This window comes from Anas acuta, chromosome 3 (assembly GCF_963932015.1).
Source record: "Anas acuta chromosome 3, bAnaAcu1.1, whole genome shotgun sequence".
Classification (NCBI taxonomy): domain Eukaryota; kingdom Metazoa; phylum Chordata; class Aves; order Anseriformes; family Anatidae; genus Anas; species Anas acuta.
Genome location: NC_088981.1, coordinates 109,477,191 through 109,496,978, shown reverse-complemented (window position 1 = coordinate 109,496,978; position 19,788 = coordinate 109,477,191).

The window sequence follows — 19,788 nt, the reverse complement described above, 5'->3', positions numbered from 1 at the left end:
AACCTTCACTGCTTTTAAGCAATGTAGATCTATAGATCAACAACAAAGAAGCCAATTTGACAATTAACACTGTGGAAGGACTTAGAAGAGTGCTGTCCTTTTCACATAGCTTATCCCACAAGAAATGAAAGCATATGACACGACACACAATACCTCGTTGAAATTAAAGTGCCATTTCAGGAAGGTGTTGTGTTAAAAGGCAAATGAGAATTTGTCTTGGAGCTCACTAATGAAATCTTTTTTCAGTATGCTGACCCATTTTGTATGTTTCTTACGTTTTTCTTTTTTCTCAAATAAAGTAATACTCCTTAAATAGTCCAAGGTTAACCGTATTCCTTGTAGTCTTATAATATTTTGCTGATTGGTTATACACCAATCAATTCTTTCCACACAAAAACCTTCAATTAACCCCCCAGTGATTGGGAGGTGGAATTTCCAGGTTAGGGTTGGAGAATTCCACCTCCTATCACCAGGGGTTTAATTGAAAACTTTTCTGAGAAAAATTAATTGGTGCAAAAACATCAGTAAAATAACCTAAAATAGAAGGAGGACTGTTAATTTCAGTCTATTTAAAAGAAAGGGAAAAAAAAAAGAAAAAGAAAAAAAAAAAGGTTAAAAAGGAACATTGAACAAGAAATAAACAAAATTATTACATTGACACAAGGATTGGAAACAACACAAAGGAAACTTGTGAAATGGCTCTGCAAAGTCACAAAATACAAGAAAACTTACCTTTAATTTAAATTACAATATGCCTAAAACAAGCAAGTGAAATTAGCTTCTTTTAGAAACTCTTTCACAATCAGATGATTTACTTCAGATTCAGAAACATAAATCAAATTTTAATAATCTCTCTCCCAGTATGAAGTCTCTATACAATCTGATATGTAGATTTTTTTTTAAGTAGATGCTCTCTTTGCATAACAAGAAGCTGCAATAAATTAAATGGAGCCCATGAAATCTTATAATGCAGCTGGATAATGAAAGAAAATGTGCAATTTGAATCTACTATTGGAAATATATATATCTTTGCTAACAATGAGAAACATCCATTGTGAGTGGATATATCTGTGTGTAATAAACCTGTCTGAACATAGTATCTTTAATATTGCTCATTTTTTTTTGCATTAAGCATAACAGACTTTGACCTGTAAATTATGAAAAAAATTAAGATATGCATCAGCAAGGAGATTTATGTCTAGTGTTGACAAATTATTCATTAAAGTTTTATGTAACAGGCCCAGAGAGAGTATTAAATAAGATTATTATGGCAGTTCTTATAAGTATATTCATCTTGACTAAGGAGAGGTCGCAATAAAGTTTAGGACTATTTACTTACAAAGCTTAATTAGGAAAAATAGAAATAAATGTTCTCCATTTGGCATCTTTCACAGATTTTATCTTTATTACTTCTCTCTCCCAATACTGTGAAAGATCAACATCAATAAAAGTAAATCTATTACATGCAATTTGACAAATGATTTGCTTAATGATTTCTAAATATAGAGAAAGATACAAAATTTCCTTCTGAAATTACCAGCACTTTATTACTTGTGAAAATTCTATGTTTTGAACAGACATAGCTTTGTATTTGGAGTGATCATTAGTAAATAAACAAGGTAATTATCTCTGAAAGGAGTTAGTTTCTGTGAAAAACAACTCTGTATCCCTACTATAAAACATAGCGGTTTGTGTTACACAGTGCTATACGTTATACTTTTCTGCTGTCAGGTGAAAATTCAACCAATGGCTATTTTATTACTTTGGAAACATTTGAATTGATTTTTATTACCTAATCTTGTACATCTATAAGGAAGATGTATGACCACTCTTCTTGGAAGAACTGAACAACTTCTCTCTCACTTTTGATGGAATATGTAACACAGGCAGGTAGAAAACAAGGAAAAACAGGAAAAATAACAAAGGAAAAATACTATTGAGTTTTGGGGAAGGAATGTACAATATTATTTCTAAGAAGTTTCCTCAACTAATGTGGCACCTTGCAGGAGAAACATAAGCTTCTTTAATAATCACCAATACAATTCTTTGCAAACCTTTTTTGCAACCTTTTCACAGAGTTATAGAATCACAGAATGGCTGAGGCTGGGGACCTCTGAAGATCATTTAGTCCAAACCCCCTGCCAGGCAGGATCACCTGCATGTTGAGCAGGATGGCATCCAGGTGGGTTTTAAATATTTCCAGAGAAGGAGACTCCACAACCTCTCTGGGCAACCTGCTCATGTGCTCTGTCACCCTCACAATAAAGAAGTGCCCCCTTAAATTCAGCTGGAATCTCCTGTACTTCAGTTTGTGCCCATTGCCTCTCATCCCGTCGCTGGGCACAACTGAAAAGACTGGCTCCATCCTCTCGACACCCTCCCCTCAGGTATTTATACACTTTGATAAGGGCTCCCCTCAGTCTTCTCTTTTCCAGTCTAAGCAGGTCCAGTTCTCTCAGCCTGTCCTCACAACAGGTGCTCCAGTCCCCTAATCATCTTTGTCCCCCTCCTCTGGACTTGCTCCAGTAGCTCCATGTAGCTCCAGTAGCTCCCCTTTTGCTGGGGATCCCATAACTGGACATAATACTCCAGATGTTGCCTCACAAGAGCTGAGTAGAGGGGCAAGATCACCTCCCTCAGCCCGCTGGAAACACTCTTGCGAATGCAGCCCAGTATACCCTTGGCCTTCTTGGCCACAAGGGCACATTGCTGTCTCATGGTCAGCCTGCTGTCCACCAGGACTCACAGGTCTCTCTGCAGAGCTGCTCTCCAGCAGGTCAGCCCCCATTTTAGTACTTATAACAATTTATTTATTAAAAATGCTTACTGTGTGTATGAAGGTAGAAAAACAAGATTTCTTTTTTTTTTTTTTTTTTTTTTTTTTTGTATGTGTTCTTCTGTTTTTCTCTGACCACTGGTTGATAAGTTGATCATCTTTGGTGAGATATTCATCCACTAGCAGTCCATGGAAAGTTCAAGAATTCTCACGAAAACTCACGAAAAGCAAGAATTCAAAACATAACCAAAAGAATAAACATCAGAGAGTTGCACTCTGTACTTCCAGCTTTGGCTTTAGCCCAGTGTGAGTGGCTTTTTTTTTTTTTTTTAAAGACAGTGACTTTTCTATATATTTTATTACCTGTACACATTTAGTGTAAAACCATAGTTGGAACACCAAAATATCCTCTAACAAAATTCTGTAGGAAGGATGAGTCTCATCTGCACACAATATTTCTATTTTCTCAGGTGTTTTAGTACTCTTCACATACTATATGGGATTATATATATACATTTATTTATCTATTTATTTATTTATTTTCCCCAAAATCTTGCATTAATGTCTAAGATGATTCAGATACTAAGTATATTCACTTTTGGTTGATGTCTGTAATACAGCCTAATTGTCACTATCAGAAATGCTATCCATTTATTGTAGGTATGTTCTTATTTCTGCTTTTTATTCCATTATTTCTTACATCCTAAACTACTCTTTTGGCCTTTATTCTCCTATTTGCATATATAATCCTTGTCATATTTTTTGTTCTAAATCAATTCCTGTAATCCCTTACTGTGTAATAGCATTTGTCATCAACAGAAATGAAATCCCCAACACATTGAGGAAAAGAAAATTTACAGGTACTGGTTTCTAGCAGAAAGTTGTAATAGAAGCGGTGGGGAATCTTATTTGCATAAAAAGATCCATATTTGATGCAAACAGATGCAACTATGATGGATAGAAATTTTTCCTCTATCTATATGTCATGGGCACAAAGCAGATAATACTCTACAACAGCGTCACAGAATTATTTTTCATAAGATTTGTCTGAGATATATAATAAAGATAGGAGTGTCCTTTGATAATTAGTGAGGATCATTCCAAGTCCCCTATCAGCAATGTAATACTAGAACTGAAATAAAAACTTGTAATTCCTGATCTCAGAAAATTCCAAGATCTGGAGAGACTGAAATACTTATTTAATCAAAAGCCAAAAAAAAAAAAAAAAAAAAAAAAAAAAGTTTCAATGCAGTTTTAAGAAAATCTTACTATAATAATGAAGTGTTTAAAAATAAACAGTGTTGAAACTGAAAATAAAGATTCTCAGATCATTTGTGGCTCCTAGTATTTTTGTATTTTTTTGTATGACAGACAGCAGGGAAAATCTGAGTGGCCAGTGTTTAACAGAACAACAAATTGGTGGACATATATATATATATTAAGAGGAGAGGTCTAAAATCACTGAACTCATCAATACACACTTCATAAGACTGAAAAAGATGATCTAAAAAATTCAAATTTCTCAACTCCGTGTTAGTAAAGCAGTAAGATTTTCCAGGGATACTCATAGCGTGATTCCTGTATTGGTGCATATGGTAAAGCAAATCAGGTTTTCTCACTGAATGCATCGGCAGAAAAGCGAGCAGTTTCATCAAGCTCTGGCTGGATTTCACTCATTTTTCAAAAGCTTATTCCTAATAAGCGTTTTGGTCTTGCTGAGTCAGCTTCTTCTGGGAAGAAAAAACAACAAAAAAAAAAAACAACAAAAAACTCCTAAACAACTTTAATCTGTACCCAATAGATATTTCAATTTGAGGATTTGTCAAGTCAATAGAGCCTACCCACTTAGAGAAAGAGGGAGGAGGCCTTTCTAATTGATGCCTAACAACTTACACTTAAGGGTCATTACGAGGCAATACTAGAGATAACAGTCTTAATGGCTCTAGGCCACTCTCATGGGGAGAATGCAAGGTAGCATGAATAAAAGGGAACCAGACTGAAAGATCCGAAGATACAGCAGGATATGGCCTAGCTATAAGAATGCAGATTGATTTAACTCTGCTGCAGAAACTTGAGAAGATAATTTATCTCATTTGAATAAATAAGATTAACTGTGAGTGATTGCAAGATGGATGCATGTATGCATGCATGAATGGAAAGATAAAATATGAAATGTATCATTGTTTTAAAATCTGTGTTCTCTAATGTATGTTACTAAAGTTTTAGGGAAGAAGTTGGTCAAACCTACTAGCTGACATATGTGAATGGAACAAAACATAACTACATATGAACTCATTCAGTCTGGCCACAACATGATAAACGGGTAAAAAGAAGAGCATGACCATGTCTAAGAATTGTGGTTTCCACACTGACAAGAAGGACCAAAGATGGTGCCCTCTCTGCTCCCAGGCCCCACCTGTACACCAGATGCTGAAGTTCAGCTTCTAAGCTGTCTCATGGTTGTAAAATGAAATACAAGGACTTCAGTAACTAAGGCACTTCAGCTGCTCCTTCATCATGCCCTGTTGGATAACGTAGTCATGCTCAGAGAAACCTAAGTGGTACAGAGGTTCAGCTAACCCTGTCCTGAGACAGGTTATTTCTCATAAATCTTCTTCATAAATCCCCAAGACAACTATAAAAAGGGATGAGGCTGAAAGGTCAGACAATTAGCTTTCCTATTTGTGAAGAAATAGCTTTCCTAAGCTTATTAATGTAAAAGTACCGGATGATATCGTCAGTTGCTATAAATCAGTATAACTCTGTTGATTTCCATGGAGCTGTGCTGTGTTATACTAGCGGAGACTGTGTTGCCTCTGATATTAAATAATAATAAAAAGCCTTACTGTGAAGCAATCTTCCTACATTTGGTGAAATAAATGCTGAAATGTCAGATGCATGTTTTCCTAAGCAAATTTGATTCAACTTCCATACATCTTTTTATTATATTAAGTGTTATTGATCTTCCATATGAAGTCTGCCCATTTCAGTTCATCTGATAGATGGTTCTCCTTGGACAGCTTTCAAATATTTTTGAGCTCAGAAAGGTTCAACTAATCTGATTTCCTGTCTGATACAAGCCTTGGACTTTCATTCAATAACCCCAATGATGAATCTAAAACCTCTTGTTTACTAAAGCCTGCCCTCTACATAGGCAACCTGCAAAAGACTTTTGGCTTAAAAGGATGTGGGATTAACTTCTCCTGTTCCTTTCTTTTGGTGTTTGATTTACTCTGGTAAATATTTGTTGGTTTTCTTCTTTTGAATTTCTGTGGCTCTTTATCTCCTTCCTTCCTTCCTTCCTTCCTTCCTTCCTTCCTTCCTTCCTTCCTTCCTTCCTTCCTTCCTTCCTTCCTTCCTTCCTTCCTTCCTTCCTTCCTTCCTTCCTTCCTTCCTTCCTTCCTTTCCTTCCTTCCTTCCTTCCTTCCTTCCTTCCTTCCTTCCTTCCTTCCTTCCTTCCTTCCTTCCTTCCTTCCTTCCTTCCTTCCTTCCTTCCTTCCTTCCTTCCTTCCTTCCTTCCTTCCTTCCTTTTTCCATGAATATTCTATTTCTCATGACTGATATCTGTTTGATGAATTGTATAAAGGTAGATTGTTTGTGGTCTTAAATAGGCATCACCACCAATTTGAGTCTTCATTAGAAAGAGGTAAACACTGAGGTTAGCTTTTTCTTCTATAATTTTACCAGAAAGTATCCATAAATATCTGAATTTCTAGTAACAAGTACCTGCACAATCACCCACTGTTCAGATTCCAGGAAATAATTCTGTAATTAAGGGTGGTCAGTCTCCCTGATCCTAAGAGCCATGTCTACCATGGCTTCATAGGCTAGATCACTATAAAACACATTTCCTAATATCAGGTTTCCAAGAGTATATCTTTTTCTCAAAGAAGTAGATTTACAGCAACTACCTATAGATCTTTTACCTCCTTAGTGCATGTAACAGGATCCCTGAGCAGACTGACAAAGCTGACCTTTGTATCCCAATATTATGCGGCTTTTTGGAGCTTAATCAGATGCAGAGGAGTATTCTGATTATGGATACATTACATAATATTTCCTTAAAAAATATATTTTCCTAATAAATGAAATAGCATTGTGTGCTAAAGTTAAAGTTACTAGATTTCCATTGTTATCTCAACATCAGAACAAGATCAGAACAATGTAAGTGAGGATGCTACAATAAATCATAGCATAAATGTAAGGAAATCTATTTTGCTTTCACCTTCATAACAGTAAAATCAAACCATTTCCCAGAGCAACTCAGATGCCAAAGTCCTTTGCAAAAGGATGCCAAAGTATTCAGCTTCGTATGTTTCTAATCTGGGGCTTCACTTTTCACAGAATGCTTTTGATTTCCATCACATAAATCATAGAAATTGAAAGTGGGTAATATATACAAGCAGTTCCTTATGACATTTCCAGCACATAGTCTTCATTATGCTTCTTCATTTTAAATAAAAATTAACTAGGCTTGGAGCTGTGCAATGATGTTGATATGCATATAAAAACAGGACTAATCTTTCAAGCACATACATCTATTTAGGATAGCACTAGCTATCTGCAAAAAGACAGGATAGTGACATCAACACAAAACTGTTTCATTTTTTTCTTGTTATATGCCAGTGAAAGTAGCTGAGTGGATAACGATGTTACAGGATGGCTTTCCAAGTGTAAATGCTTTTTAGTTTTTAGTTTGTAGAAGATGCAGGATGTTTCTCTTTTCTTATATTTTCCTTGTTTTTCTGTTTAAAACTATAAGAGTCACAAAATAAATGCTTTGTTTAAAAATCCTCAGAGAGTTCAAATCCTCAAAAAGTGAGAGAGGGGTTAAGGGAAAGCATCCTACATTTGAGTGAAAAATCGTTATTATTATTATCATGTCAACATTAGGAAACTCAAGCATTTTACAGTCCTTTATGATGACAGTATAAAGAGACAGAAACAACTATCTTTTGCTCAGAACTCAAATCCAGACATTCTTCTTTCTGGAGTGTTCACAGAATCACAGAATTTCTAGGTTGGAAGAGACCTCAAGATCATTGAGTCCAACCTCTGACCTAACACTAACAGTCCCCACTAAACCATATCCCTAAGCTCTACATCTAAACGTCTTTTGAAGACTTCCAGGGATGGTGACTCCACCACCTCCCTGGGCAGCCCGTTCCAGTGCCTAACAACCCTTTCAGTAAAGAAATTCTTCCTAACATCTAACCTAAAACTCCCCTGGCGTAACTTTAGCCCATTCTCCCTCGTCCTGTCACCAGGCACATGGGAGAACAGGCCAACCCCCACCTCGCTACAGCCTCCTTTAATGTACTTATACAGAGCAATAAGGTCACCCCTGAGCCTCCTCTTCTCTAGGCTGAACAAGCCCAGCTCCTTCAGCAATGTCAATGTGTTGACATTATTTGTTTACCTATTATATATATATTCATATATTTACTCATTTCAGTCATTTCAGTCTTTTTTTTTTTCCCCATCTCATTTTCTACCTATTTATATTTTATCTCACTTCTTCTTTCTCTTGTTTCGACTAGAAACCTTCACAGTGACTTTTCATACCAATAGGCACACTCTTTTGAAAAACTATTTTATGAGAGATAATAATAATTCTTTGATTAATTTTGAAGTCCATTGCCATTGCAGATATATTTATGAATCTGGAAAATCATAATTCAGTAGGACTGAAAACTAGAGTTATATTAAAGTCCAAAAGAGGACTTTGTCATATGCAAAGAATTGATGTATTTTTTCCAACAAGTTGCGTAGACTTTCTTCAAGTAAAGGGAGAGTTGTCCAAGGAAGCAGGTATATTTAATTGGAGATTAATTTAAATAATACAATGACATAATGAAGATTTTTTATCCTGAAGATGTTGCTTTGTCTCTACTGATTTCAAAGGGAGTCTAAAAAACTAGCTCAGATACAGCTCTTTTCTCTAGATATCTTAAGGTCTGTGAAATGAAACCTGTTCCAGAATTCAGTCTCTTGATATATGCCCATGCAAATTTGCATAAAAAATTAAAAAGAAAAAAGAAAAACGTAAAAGAAACAGAATAAAAAGAAATATAATAAGAAAAAACAGATCTAAAAAAAAAAACAAATTCAAGTGGTTATTGTTGTGGGATGCAGAGTTCCAGAATATTACTTAAAATAGAAAAAATCAAGACTGCATGAGAGATAATAAAAATATACGTGTGCATACATATTTTAGAGACATATGCATATTTACATACATATTGACATATTCCTCACATTGACCTTTATATACAGTCTGACTTCATATGTAGGATGACTTTGGCATAATCTTAATTATGCCCCTGTAACAATTAGCAGTGATTTTTAATGTTGCAAATAAGCATTCAAGGCTAATAATACAAGTATGTTAAATGAAATGTCAAATGTCTTCCAAAACGCTCTTAAAATTAATAAATATGTATGAGATAAATCAGTCTGGTTGTCAAGTACTTTAGAAAAAGTACAAAAGATTTATTTTTTCAGCTGGATTCTCTTGCCACCTGAAGTCAAACAAAATTTGTGGATTAGATCATGGATCTGCACTACAATACCCAGGGAAGGGGACTGTTCCTTAAAAGGAGATTGGGATATCTCAGAGGTGCGTGTCATGTATGTAATGCTTGCAGGTATAATACTTGCTCACCTGTGCCACTCAAGGCCCATGGACAACAGCTGGACTAGGGTCACCAGTAAATATCCAGATTGCCTATTAAAGGTGCTTGGCATAGGTGTTACATTAGTAGGCAGTAGATAAAACTTCTTTCTAGATAAGACACGAGGGAACTATATGCAGCCAGTGAAGAGAGTGATTCTCTACTGGAGCCTCATCAGGGAAAGGTTTACATAGAGCTTTATCAAGTAGGAACTTGTGTGAACTCTAGTCTGCTTCAATCCATGCCTCAGGAAAATGGGGATAATGGTATTTAAAAACTCTTGTTTGTGGGGAGTTGAAATTCTGATTTATAAAGTATTCTGTGATCTTTGGTTAATTGCACCATTCAAGGTGTTATATAGCTCATTATGTTTGGGTATCCGTTTGCATTAGACTGTAAGCAAATTTCATTAGGAAAATGTTTCTGCTATAAGGTAAATCCAAGCACAGGTAGTGTCCTTGACGTCTGTGACCATATGTTCAGTTCAAAGGTTAAAATGCTGGTGATAGTTTTTCTGAATTCAGGAAAACTGAGGAGCTTTACAACATTACTGGTCTTTGGCTAATTAATTTGAATGCATAGCAGCCTTACCTCTAATGTAACACAAATAAGTTTACAGGGCTTTTCCTCTTAAATTGTCCTTTTTTTCCCATATAGTATTACCTAAGTGATGCCATGAGAAATCAGAGCAGCATGTCACAGGTAATTTACTTGTTATGGTTTGGGCTGTGATAAAGTTAGTTTTCTTTGTAGAGGCTCACACAATGCTGTGTTTGGGATTTTTAATGAACATAAGGGAGATAACACCCCAATATTTTCAGTTATTGAAGAGCAGCCCTTACACAGAGCCAAGGATTTTTTCTGCTTCTTGTGCAACCAGTGGGGAGGCTGGGGGTACACCAGGAGCTGGGAGGGGACACATCCAGGACAGCTGGCCTAGACCAGCCGAAGGGATGTCCCACACCATGTGGCATTGTGCTCAGCAATAGAAGCTGGGGTAAAGAAGAAAGAAGTGGGAGACAATTGGAGTAATGGCATTTGCCTTCCCAATAAACTGTTACATGTGATGAGCCCTGCTCTCCTGGAAGTGGCTGAGCACTTGGCTGTTGATAGGAAGCAGTGAATGAGCTCCTTGTTTTGTTTTTCTTGTGAATGCAGCTTTTGCTTTACCTAGTGAATTTTCTGTGTCTCAACTGATCAGTTCTCACACTTTTACCTTTCCAATTGTCTTCCTCATCCAACCTGGGGAGAGTGAGCAAGCCAGCATGTGGGATTTAGGTGCCTGCTGGGGTTAATCCACAACATAATGCAATGGTAAATAACTTGGAATAATTAGACACCATTTTGGTGGCTGTTTTTTGTTCCCTTTATTTGTAAATTAATATATGAAAATATATTAATTAATATATATTTATATATATTATATATTACTTTTGTGCATATATATCTATATGTGTATATATATGTATATATATGTGTATATACATATATATACATGGAATCAGAATTTCTGAGTTAGGCCATCAGCCATGAAATCTGTCGGGAGGTGTCAACTAAAACAGGACTCATACACCAGATTTGTATTGTGTAGTCAGAATACAGGGATATGACAGGAAATTTTTGAAATACTGCAGAATAATGTCTTACTGCCTGTCAACAGAGGCTGTGATAGCTGACAATATGAAAATTCTTAGTCCACGGCAGTGCAAAGTTAAATGTACAGAAATAAAAAACAGTATATTTTGCTTCACCACTGGATTGGGTTAAGAACATGCATGTAATCATCTATTGCCACTGATCTGATGGACAGTGGTAATTTATTTGTATTTAATGAGGGGGATGAGAGGCTGGAGAGCAGCCTTGCAGAAAGGGATTTGGGGGTTCTGGGTGACAGCAAGTTGAATATGAGTCAATAGTGTGTTCTGGCAGCCAGGAAGGGTCAACTGTATTCTGGGGTGCATCCACCATGGCATTGTTAATCAGTCGAGGTAAGTGATCGTCCTGGTCTTCTCTGCATTGGTGCAGCCTCAGCTGGAGCACCGTGTGCAGTTTTGGATATCATAAGAAAGACATGAAACTATTAAAGAGAATACAAAAGAGGGCAACTAAGATGGTGAAGGGTCTGGAGGGGAAGATGTATGAGGAGAGGCTGAGGTCCCTTGGTTTGTTCAACCCAGAGAAGAGGAAACCGAGGGGAGGCCTCATGGCGGCCTGCAGCTCCCTCATGAGGGGAGCGGAGGGGCAGGCGCTGAGCTCTGCTCTCTGGGGACAGTGACAGGACCTGAGGGAACAGTATGGAGCTGGGAGAAGGGAGGGTCAGACTGGGTGTTAGGGAAAGGTTCTTAACTGAAAAAGTGGTCAGGCACTGGGACAGGCTACCCAGGGCAGTGGTCATGGCACCAAGCGTGCTGGAGTTCAAGCAGTATCTGGACAGCACACACAGGCATATGGTCCAATTTTTGGGTGGTGGTGGTGGTGTGAAAAGTCAAGAGCTGGACTTGATAATCCTAGTGGGTCCCTTACATCTCAGAATATTTTGCGATTTGATGATTCTAATCATAAGTCCACATATCTATGAGCATTTACATAAGATACGGTGGGATTAGAGCTATCTCTCTGTTTATGAAATAAAAAGTTGATCTTAAAGTTTTTTACAGAAATCAAAGCCTTGTTACAAACAAAAAGCTTATTATTATTATTAATAATTATTATTAATATTATGTATTTATTTATTGTATTATTATTTTTATTCCTGTTTGGGGACTGTATAGTAAATAGTGGCCTGCCCTCTGCACTTTATATGCTGAAAAAACTGAGACATTACAGTGCCAGATTTCAGAGCATGCCCTGAAATGTCACTCAGATTCCTGCACCAACTCAGTGGAAGAATGAATTACCCAAGGGCAGTCTGTCCCTTTATATGTTCATAAAATAACACATTAGATGAGTTTTGCTCTACTGAAGTCCATATGGAATCTTTTATGCTCTTTAATCATCTTCATGCTATTTATCCTATTGAGTACATGAAAAAAAAAAAAAAAAAAACAAAACACAGCTTCTGTTCATGGACCATGTACAGATTCTTTGCCACAAACCACACATATATATATGCTGAAACCAGTAAACACATAATAGTGTATTTTCCCTTTATTTAACAGGGTCAAGATTTCATTATGTTAGAGGCATTGAAAGAGATATTTTAAATATGTTCATACTTCAAAGGAGTTCCGAAAAATACAAGCTAGAAAAAAAAAAAAAAAAAAAAAAAGAATAGAGTATATCACCATTAATATTGGATTAATAAATAGCAGTTAAAAATGCTTGTAATCCCAAATAACACTGAATTTTACTTGAGAGGAGCTCTTTGGAATACAGCCATCATCACCGTAATCTCTTTTTAAAATATTTAATATATTTTCATAATTTTTCTAATAGGAAATATTATTGATTTATAGAACAAAACAGGTTGGAAAAGATCTGGAGAAGTTAACTTATCTAGCCTCCTGCTCAAAATAGGGATAACATTAAGGTTATTTTAGGTTGTTTGCACCTGTATCCAGTCGAGTTTTTAATGCCTAAAAGGACAAAGATGCGACAGCCTCTCTGGGCAAACAGTACTGGTGTTTAATCACATGCAAGGTGAAGAATATTTACATTTAATCACATTTTTTTTTTTCTCCAGTTTGTGTTCTCTCTTGTTCTTTTCCTGTACACTATCGAAAAGATAGTGTATAGGAACTTCTGATGCATCTTCTGTACAACCAGTCATTAGGAAATGGTAGATAACAATAAAATTCCGTTTAGGCTTCTGTCCCTAGGAGCAAACAAAGCCAGTTCTCTCATCCCCTCCTCATGCATCCCCTTTATCACTTTGGTGGCCCTCCACAGTATTTTTCCAGTCAAACAGCATCTATCATGCAGGGACCGGGGAGGACAAAACAGCTTATAGTACTCTCTGGTGCAATCTCACAGGTGCCAGATACCACTCCCCTCCGTCTTCCATCTGCTGGCTAATGCACCTCAGTGCGAGGTGGATCTCTGTATAGGTGTACTTCTTGTCCACTGGGACAGACTCCAGGTCCCCTTGCTGAGGCTAGCATCTGCTCTGGTGCATGGGGTTATTTCATCCCAGTCACAGGAGTCTCTCTTTGCCCATGTTGACCTTCATGAGATTTCTCTCAACTCATTTTTCTAACCTGTTGAGATGTCATAACTTTCACGACTTCAGTATCTACCCCCCACCTGGTGTCATCCTTGAACTTGCTGACAGTAGATTTCAACCTGTCATCTTCATCATTGATAATTACATTTAACAGTATCCGTCTCAGTATTGACACCTCAGAAATGCTACTAAAAACACCCACTGTCTGAAATTCAACCTGCTGATCATTACTCTGTTATATTTTACCTTATATATATATACATATTCCTAATATATGCAAGCGCAGGCTCCTGATTTGTATAAAAACATGATGTTTCTCATTAAGATAGGTCAAAAGACAAGTTTTCAGTAATAATGGATCCAATTACAACATTTGCATCTCTTAAGGTTCTGGCATGTAAGTTTCCAAATTCTGTGTAAAAACCTTTGTATACAGCATTATATCTGATTCAATCAGGAGAAAAAGCCAATGGAATGGCCTCAAGAAACACTATTCTCATTTTTTTTTTTTCCAGAAAATATTATAGCTTTATCATTAAAAAAAAAAGGAAAATGACTATATTGTTATGCCCATATTTATCAGGATGGAAACCAAAGTCTTTGCCATTTGTTCCATCTGTAGCAATGGAAAAATCATATTAATCGTTTTCACCATGATGTAATCACAAATAAGCCAACTGTCAGTGATTATTGCCAGTTTAGCATGCCTTATATATATAATGTGCTCTGTGAATTATGGATGTTAATGATCTAAAAGTAGGATGGACTAAAAATGCCGAATTAAGCCATCTGAGAGCTTGGTTATTTGCCCCTCTCATTTTGCTGCTATAGGGATCCTTTCTGCGGTTGGAATAGCTCTCAAAATCAGTTATCTGGAACAATAAAATTAGTGATACTACCTTAGAATATTTTCTGAGAGCTGAGATGTTGTTATACTAAAAAAAATAAATAAATAATATAGGTATTGATTGTTGGTGATGGATTGCAACACGTCTGGTCAGAGAGAAAGAAAGAGATTTGTATATACTCTTTTCCCATGATACATGAGTCACCAAAAGATAAATTTTACCATCTGTTTGCACCATTTCAGCAGTATCAAGTGAATACTTTTGCCTTAGTTGAGCAACATCTGGATTTAGTCACCTATCATAGAATCATAGACTCGTAGAATATCCTGAGTTGGAAGGGACCTTTAAGGATCATCAAGTCCAACTCTTGACACCGCACAGGTCTACCCAAAAGTTCAGACCATGTGACTAAGCGCACAGTCCAATCTCTTCTTAAATTCAGTCAGGCTCGGTGCAGTGACCACTTCCCTGGGGAGCCTGTTCCAGTGTGCAACCACTCTCTCTGTGAAGAACTTCCTCCTGATGTCAAGCCTAAACTTCCCCTGCCTCAGCTTAACCCCGTTCCCGCGGGTCCTGTCGCTGATGTTAATGGAGAAAAGGTCTCCTGCCTCTCGATACCCCCTTACGAGGAAGTTGTAGACTGCGATGAGGTCTCCCCTCAGCCTCCTCTTCTCCAGGCTGAACAGGCCCAGTGCCCTCAGCCGTTCCTCGTACGTCTTCCCCTCCAGGCCTTTCACCATCTTCGTAGCCCTCCTCTGGACACTCTCCAACAGTTTCATGTCCTTTTTATACTGCGGTGCCCAGAACTGCACACAGTACTCAAGGTGAGGCCGCACCAGCGCAGAGTAGAGCGGGACAATCACCTCCCTCGACCTACTAGCGACCTACTATACCTCATGTATGTCATTAGATGAATATACTCTCTAGTCCTTGTTGACTAGTGTGTGCCTCTCAAAAAGAAACACAGAGGTGGATGAATATAAATGTCTGTTTACATGAGTAGATACAGACAGATGTGATCTGATCATGCTCCAAACTGGCCAGATAGGAATTGTCTCCTCCAAAATGCATACAGCTGTGTTAACTTGGTTCTGCATCCAAGTTGTTAATCTCTGGGAAACAGCAATAGAAGCAAGTACTAGCTGTAGTGTAGGGTATGGTAGCATTGGAAATAGTGTGTTAGCTCTTGATTTGCAAGATCTGGAGAGGAAGAGAAGGGAGAGGCTCAAGGTGAGGATGCACCATTGCAGAGTAGAACAGGATGATCACTTCCCTTTACTGGTTAGCAATGCCATGCTTGGTGCACCCCAGGAAAAGGTTGGCCCTCCTAGCTGCCAGGGTGCACTGCTGGCTCATAATCAACATGGTATCAATCAAAACCCCCAGATCCCTCTCTGCAGCGATGCTCACCAGCATTTCATCCCTCAGATGATCCCCCGATGATCCCCCATTGGTGGTAGGGAGGTGGTTAGACCAGATTATCTTGGAGGTCTTTTCCAACCTTAATGATTCTATGATTTTATCCAACCAACAGCCAATTTGGGGCTTTTCTCTTAATGGGAGCTTCCACTTTGCCCCCAAGAGGGTCTTGAGGAGAATCATGCCATGGCTGCCCAGTTTGGATGTGGTCTGGCAGTGGCTTTTTCTCACTGAGAAATTCAGGAAATGGCCCAAAACACAGAGGGCTCAGGCCCACTGCCTTGTTGGGCAGGCAGTCCCCCCAAGCAGACTGCAGAGTTAGCAGCAGACTTTGAAGACTGCCTGCTGCGTCCTCCCCAGCCTCACTGCGGCCTTTGTTGCCTGCTGGTCTCCCATTGACAGGCCCTGTGACCTCACAGGGCCAGGCATAACATCAGGCTGCGGCTTGTCACAGCTGCTAGTGCTGGTGGTCACTTCTGGAGCTTTGCGCAGTGTGACAGCCATCTCCACTATTGGTATTGTTCCTCAGGAGAGAACAGGATGAAGCTTATCCAGACTCTCCTCCTGGCCATTGCTCTGCCCCTGGCTTCATTCATCCCAGGTAGCATTGGCTTTTGCAGCCACCGCTGCTGGGAGAGGGGAAGGGTCGGCAGGAGCCTTGGCACAAAACACCAGGTCCCCAACTGGCCCTGCAGCCTCGGCCTTTCCAGCTGCCCCAGCTGGATCCGGCTCAGACTGAGCACGGTGGTCCCTGCAGAGGGCCTGAAACAACAGCCTGTTGGCACAGAGCACCAGCCCTCTGATCTGCCCTACCCCTTGGGCCACTTTTGGGACTACCTTGACCAGGGCAGGAGAGTCTGGATGCTATGCAGCAAATGGGAGGCTATCTGCTTTCTCAGCATGATGCTGCTTGCCCATGGCCTCTGGAGAAAAGTAAAGAGATGCCGCAGACAGGTGAGTGATGGAGACGCAGAGTGCAGGAAAGGGCCAGCCTGCGGGGAGCAGGGAAGTACAAAGACCTTGGCCACAAAGGCTTACCAGGAAAGAACACAACCCAGCAGGCATAAGGAAGCCCTAGCAGGCCCTGAAAGGCCCTCTGCCTCTTCCCCAGAGACTCACCCAGCTGACAGCTGCTGGGAGCCCCTGGCATGGCCCAGGGCCTGCAGGTGGTGGTGTGAGTCCCACTTTCTGCTCAGAGCAGATCTTTGAGGCTGGATGCTCCAGAGGAAGCCGAGCACAGCAGGACAATTCTCCACCCTCTGAGCCCTCATCCATGCTTTTCACTGTGCTGCTTCGCTTGTCGCTTCTAGGCAACGGGCCAGTCGGCCTCAGCTTCCATGGGGACAGATTGCTGGGGAAAGGATGCTGTAGATGATTACACTTTGCTCTGCCGGATGGAGGCCAACGCTGTCTTCATTGTGAGGTGCCTGAAGCACCTCTACCAGCTCCGCCTGCAAGAGCTTGGGTGCCTGCAGCCGAGGAAGAAGGCACAAGGCATGAGAAAGAAAAGAAGACCTCCCTCATGTTCCCCTAGCAACTTCATCTAGAGTGTGCATCCTGTGGACTGGCGATAGGAAAGACAGTGTGGCAAGTGAGTGCTGCTGTCTATGGGTCTGGGGAAGCTGATGCTCCAAGAGAATGGGGGAGAGGAGCTAGGAGAGGACAGGCACCCATGGCTGTGGGTTGCCCTGTGGGAGTCCATGTCCCAGGAGAAGGGGCCCATGTCCCAGTGGCCGCCCATGTCTCTGTAAGATAGCAGTGTCCAGGGAATACCCATGACCTGTTGGGGTAGGCCTTGGACTTAGGGCCTCCAAGGCCCATGTGAGGATAGGCATCGCATCAGGAAAAGGGGCAGGTGGAAGGAAATGCCTGGCTAATAATTTCTGCACAGCGTTTTCACCTATCTGACAGTCAGTTCTCTTCATATTGACAGCCAGCCAGTATAGTAGGAAACGTCTCAGCCCTCCAAAGGGTCCTGTGGTGAAGGCACCTCCACTGACTCCACCCTCTTCTGTCATCTGGATGCCAACATCGCCCTGATCATCACCTCCTTGCATGCGCATCACTGACAATGCCAGCTGTCCGCTGGTGGGTTGCCCAGCCAGCAAAAAAGCCAGCGGGGACTCGGCATCCATCAGATGAGGACCTCCAAGGAGAGTGTCCTTTTGCACCCTCCCAAATGCACTGCTGGGGCCTGCTGGCATCCCAAAGGACATGACTCTGCTTCATTCCTCAACAGAGGACAGCAGGAGCATGTGTGTGCAGCAGAGCTGGGTGGGGGACTCGAAAATTTCTTCTGGTAGCAGACCACTTCTACCAGATAAATAAAGAACATCTGTACAGGAACTTGTGTCCTTTTGGTACCAAGGGGCTTGGGGCAGTGGCCACACAGGAGGCAGTGGGGCAAGCAAAGGCCGCTGCTTGCAGGTTTTAGAGAACACACCTGGAAAGGAATGAGGAAGCTGGGTTGGGAGAGAAGAGCTGTGAGGTGGCCTACAGGCACCCATGTGCCAGGAGGAGAGACCACATCGTGGCAGGGTGCCCATGTCCCAGTGAGGTTTCCTGGGGGTGCTTATGGCCCTGGAAGGTGGCTGTGGTTGGTGAGTGCCCAGGACGCCATGGGTCATGTCACTCCGGGAGTGATTTCATACTAACTTCAGTCCTACTTCATAACGGTTTACGTTTGAAGGCCCTGCATAGGGACCTGGAAAGTTTGGATCAATGACAGAAGCCAATGGAATGCAATTCAACATGGCTAAGTTCCGGGTCCTGCACTTTGGCCACAAGAAGCCCATGCAGCGTTACAGGCTTGGGGCAGAGTGGCTGGGAAGCTGTGCAGAGAAAAAGGATCTGGGGCTGCTGGTGGATGCTCAACTGAACATGAGCTGGCAGTGTGTCCAGGTGGCTGGGAGGGCCAACAGCATCCTGGCTTGTGTCAGGAATAGTGTAGACAGCAGGGCCAAGGAGGTGATTGTCCCTCTGTGCTCTATTCTGGTGAGGCCACACCTCAACTACTGTGTTCAGTTTTGGGTCCCTCACTACAACAAGGACGTCAAGGCCCTGGAGCATGTCCAGAGTGGAGCTGCAAAGTTGGTGAAATGTCTGGAACACAAGCCTTGGGAGAAGCAGCTGGGGGAATGCATTGTTTAGTGTGGAGAAGAGGAGGCTCAGGGGAGACCTTATTGCTCTCTGCAACTACCTGAAAGAAGTTGTGGGGAGCTGGAGGTCAGCCTTCTCTTGCAGATTACTAGTCATAGGACTAGGGAGAATGGCCTCAAATTTTGCCACGGGAGTTTTGGTTTGAAATTAGGAGACATTTTTTTCTCAGAAAGGGTGGTTGGGCATTGGGGCGGGTTGCCCAGGGAGGTGATGAAGTCACCGTCCTTGCAAGTGTTTAAGGAAAGGTTGCACTTGGTGCTTAGGGACATGGTTTGCTGGGTGACATAGTATAGAATCATGGAATATCCCAAGTTGGAAGGGATCCATAAGGATCCTCGAGTCCAGCTCCTGGCTCCACACACCTCTACCCAAAAATTCAGACTATATGACTAAGAGCAAATACTTCTTAAACTGACAGGCTTGGTACCATAACTGTGTTCCTGGGGAGCCTGTTCCAGTGCACGACCACCCTCTTGGTGAAGAACCTTTTCCTGACATCCATCCTGAACCTCCCCTATCACAGCTTGACTCCATGCCCTTGGGTCCTGTCGCTGGTCACCAGAGAGGACAGAACATCACCTGCCCCTCCACGCCCGCTTGTGAGGGAGCTGTAGACCATGATGAAGTCTCTTCTCAGCCTCCACTTTCTGGGCTGGACAGGCCAAGTGACCTCAGCCAGCCCTCATGTCTTCCCCTCTGGGCTCTTCACCATCTTTGTGGCCTTTCTCTGGACACTCTCCAATAGTTTTG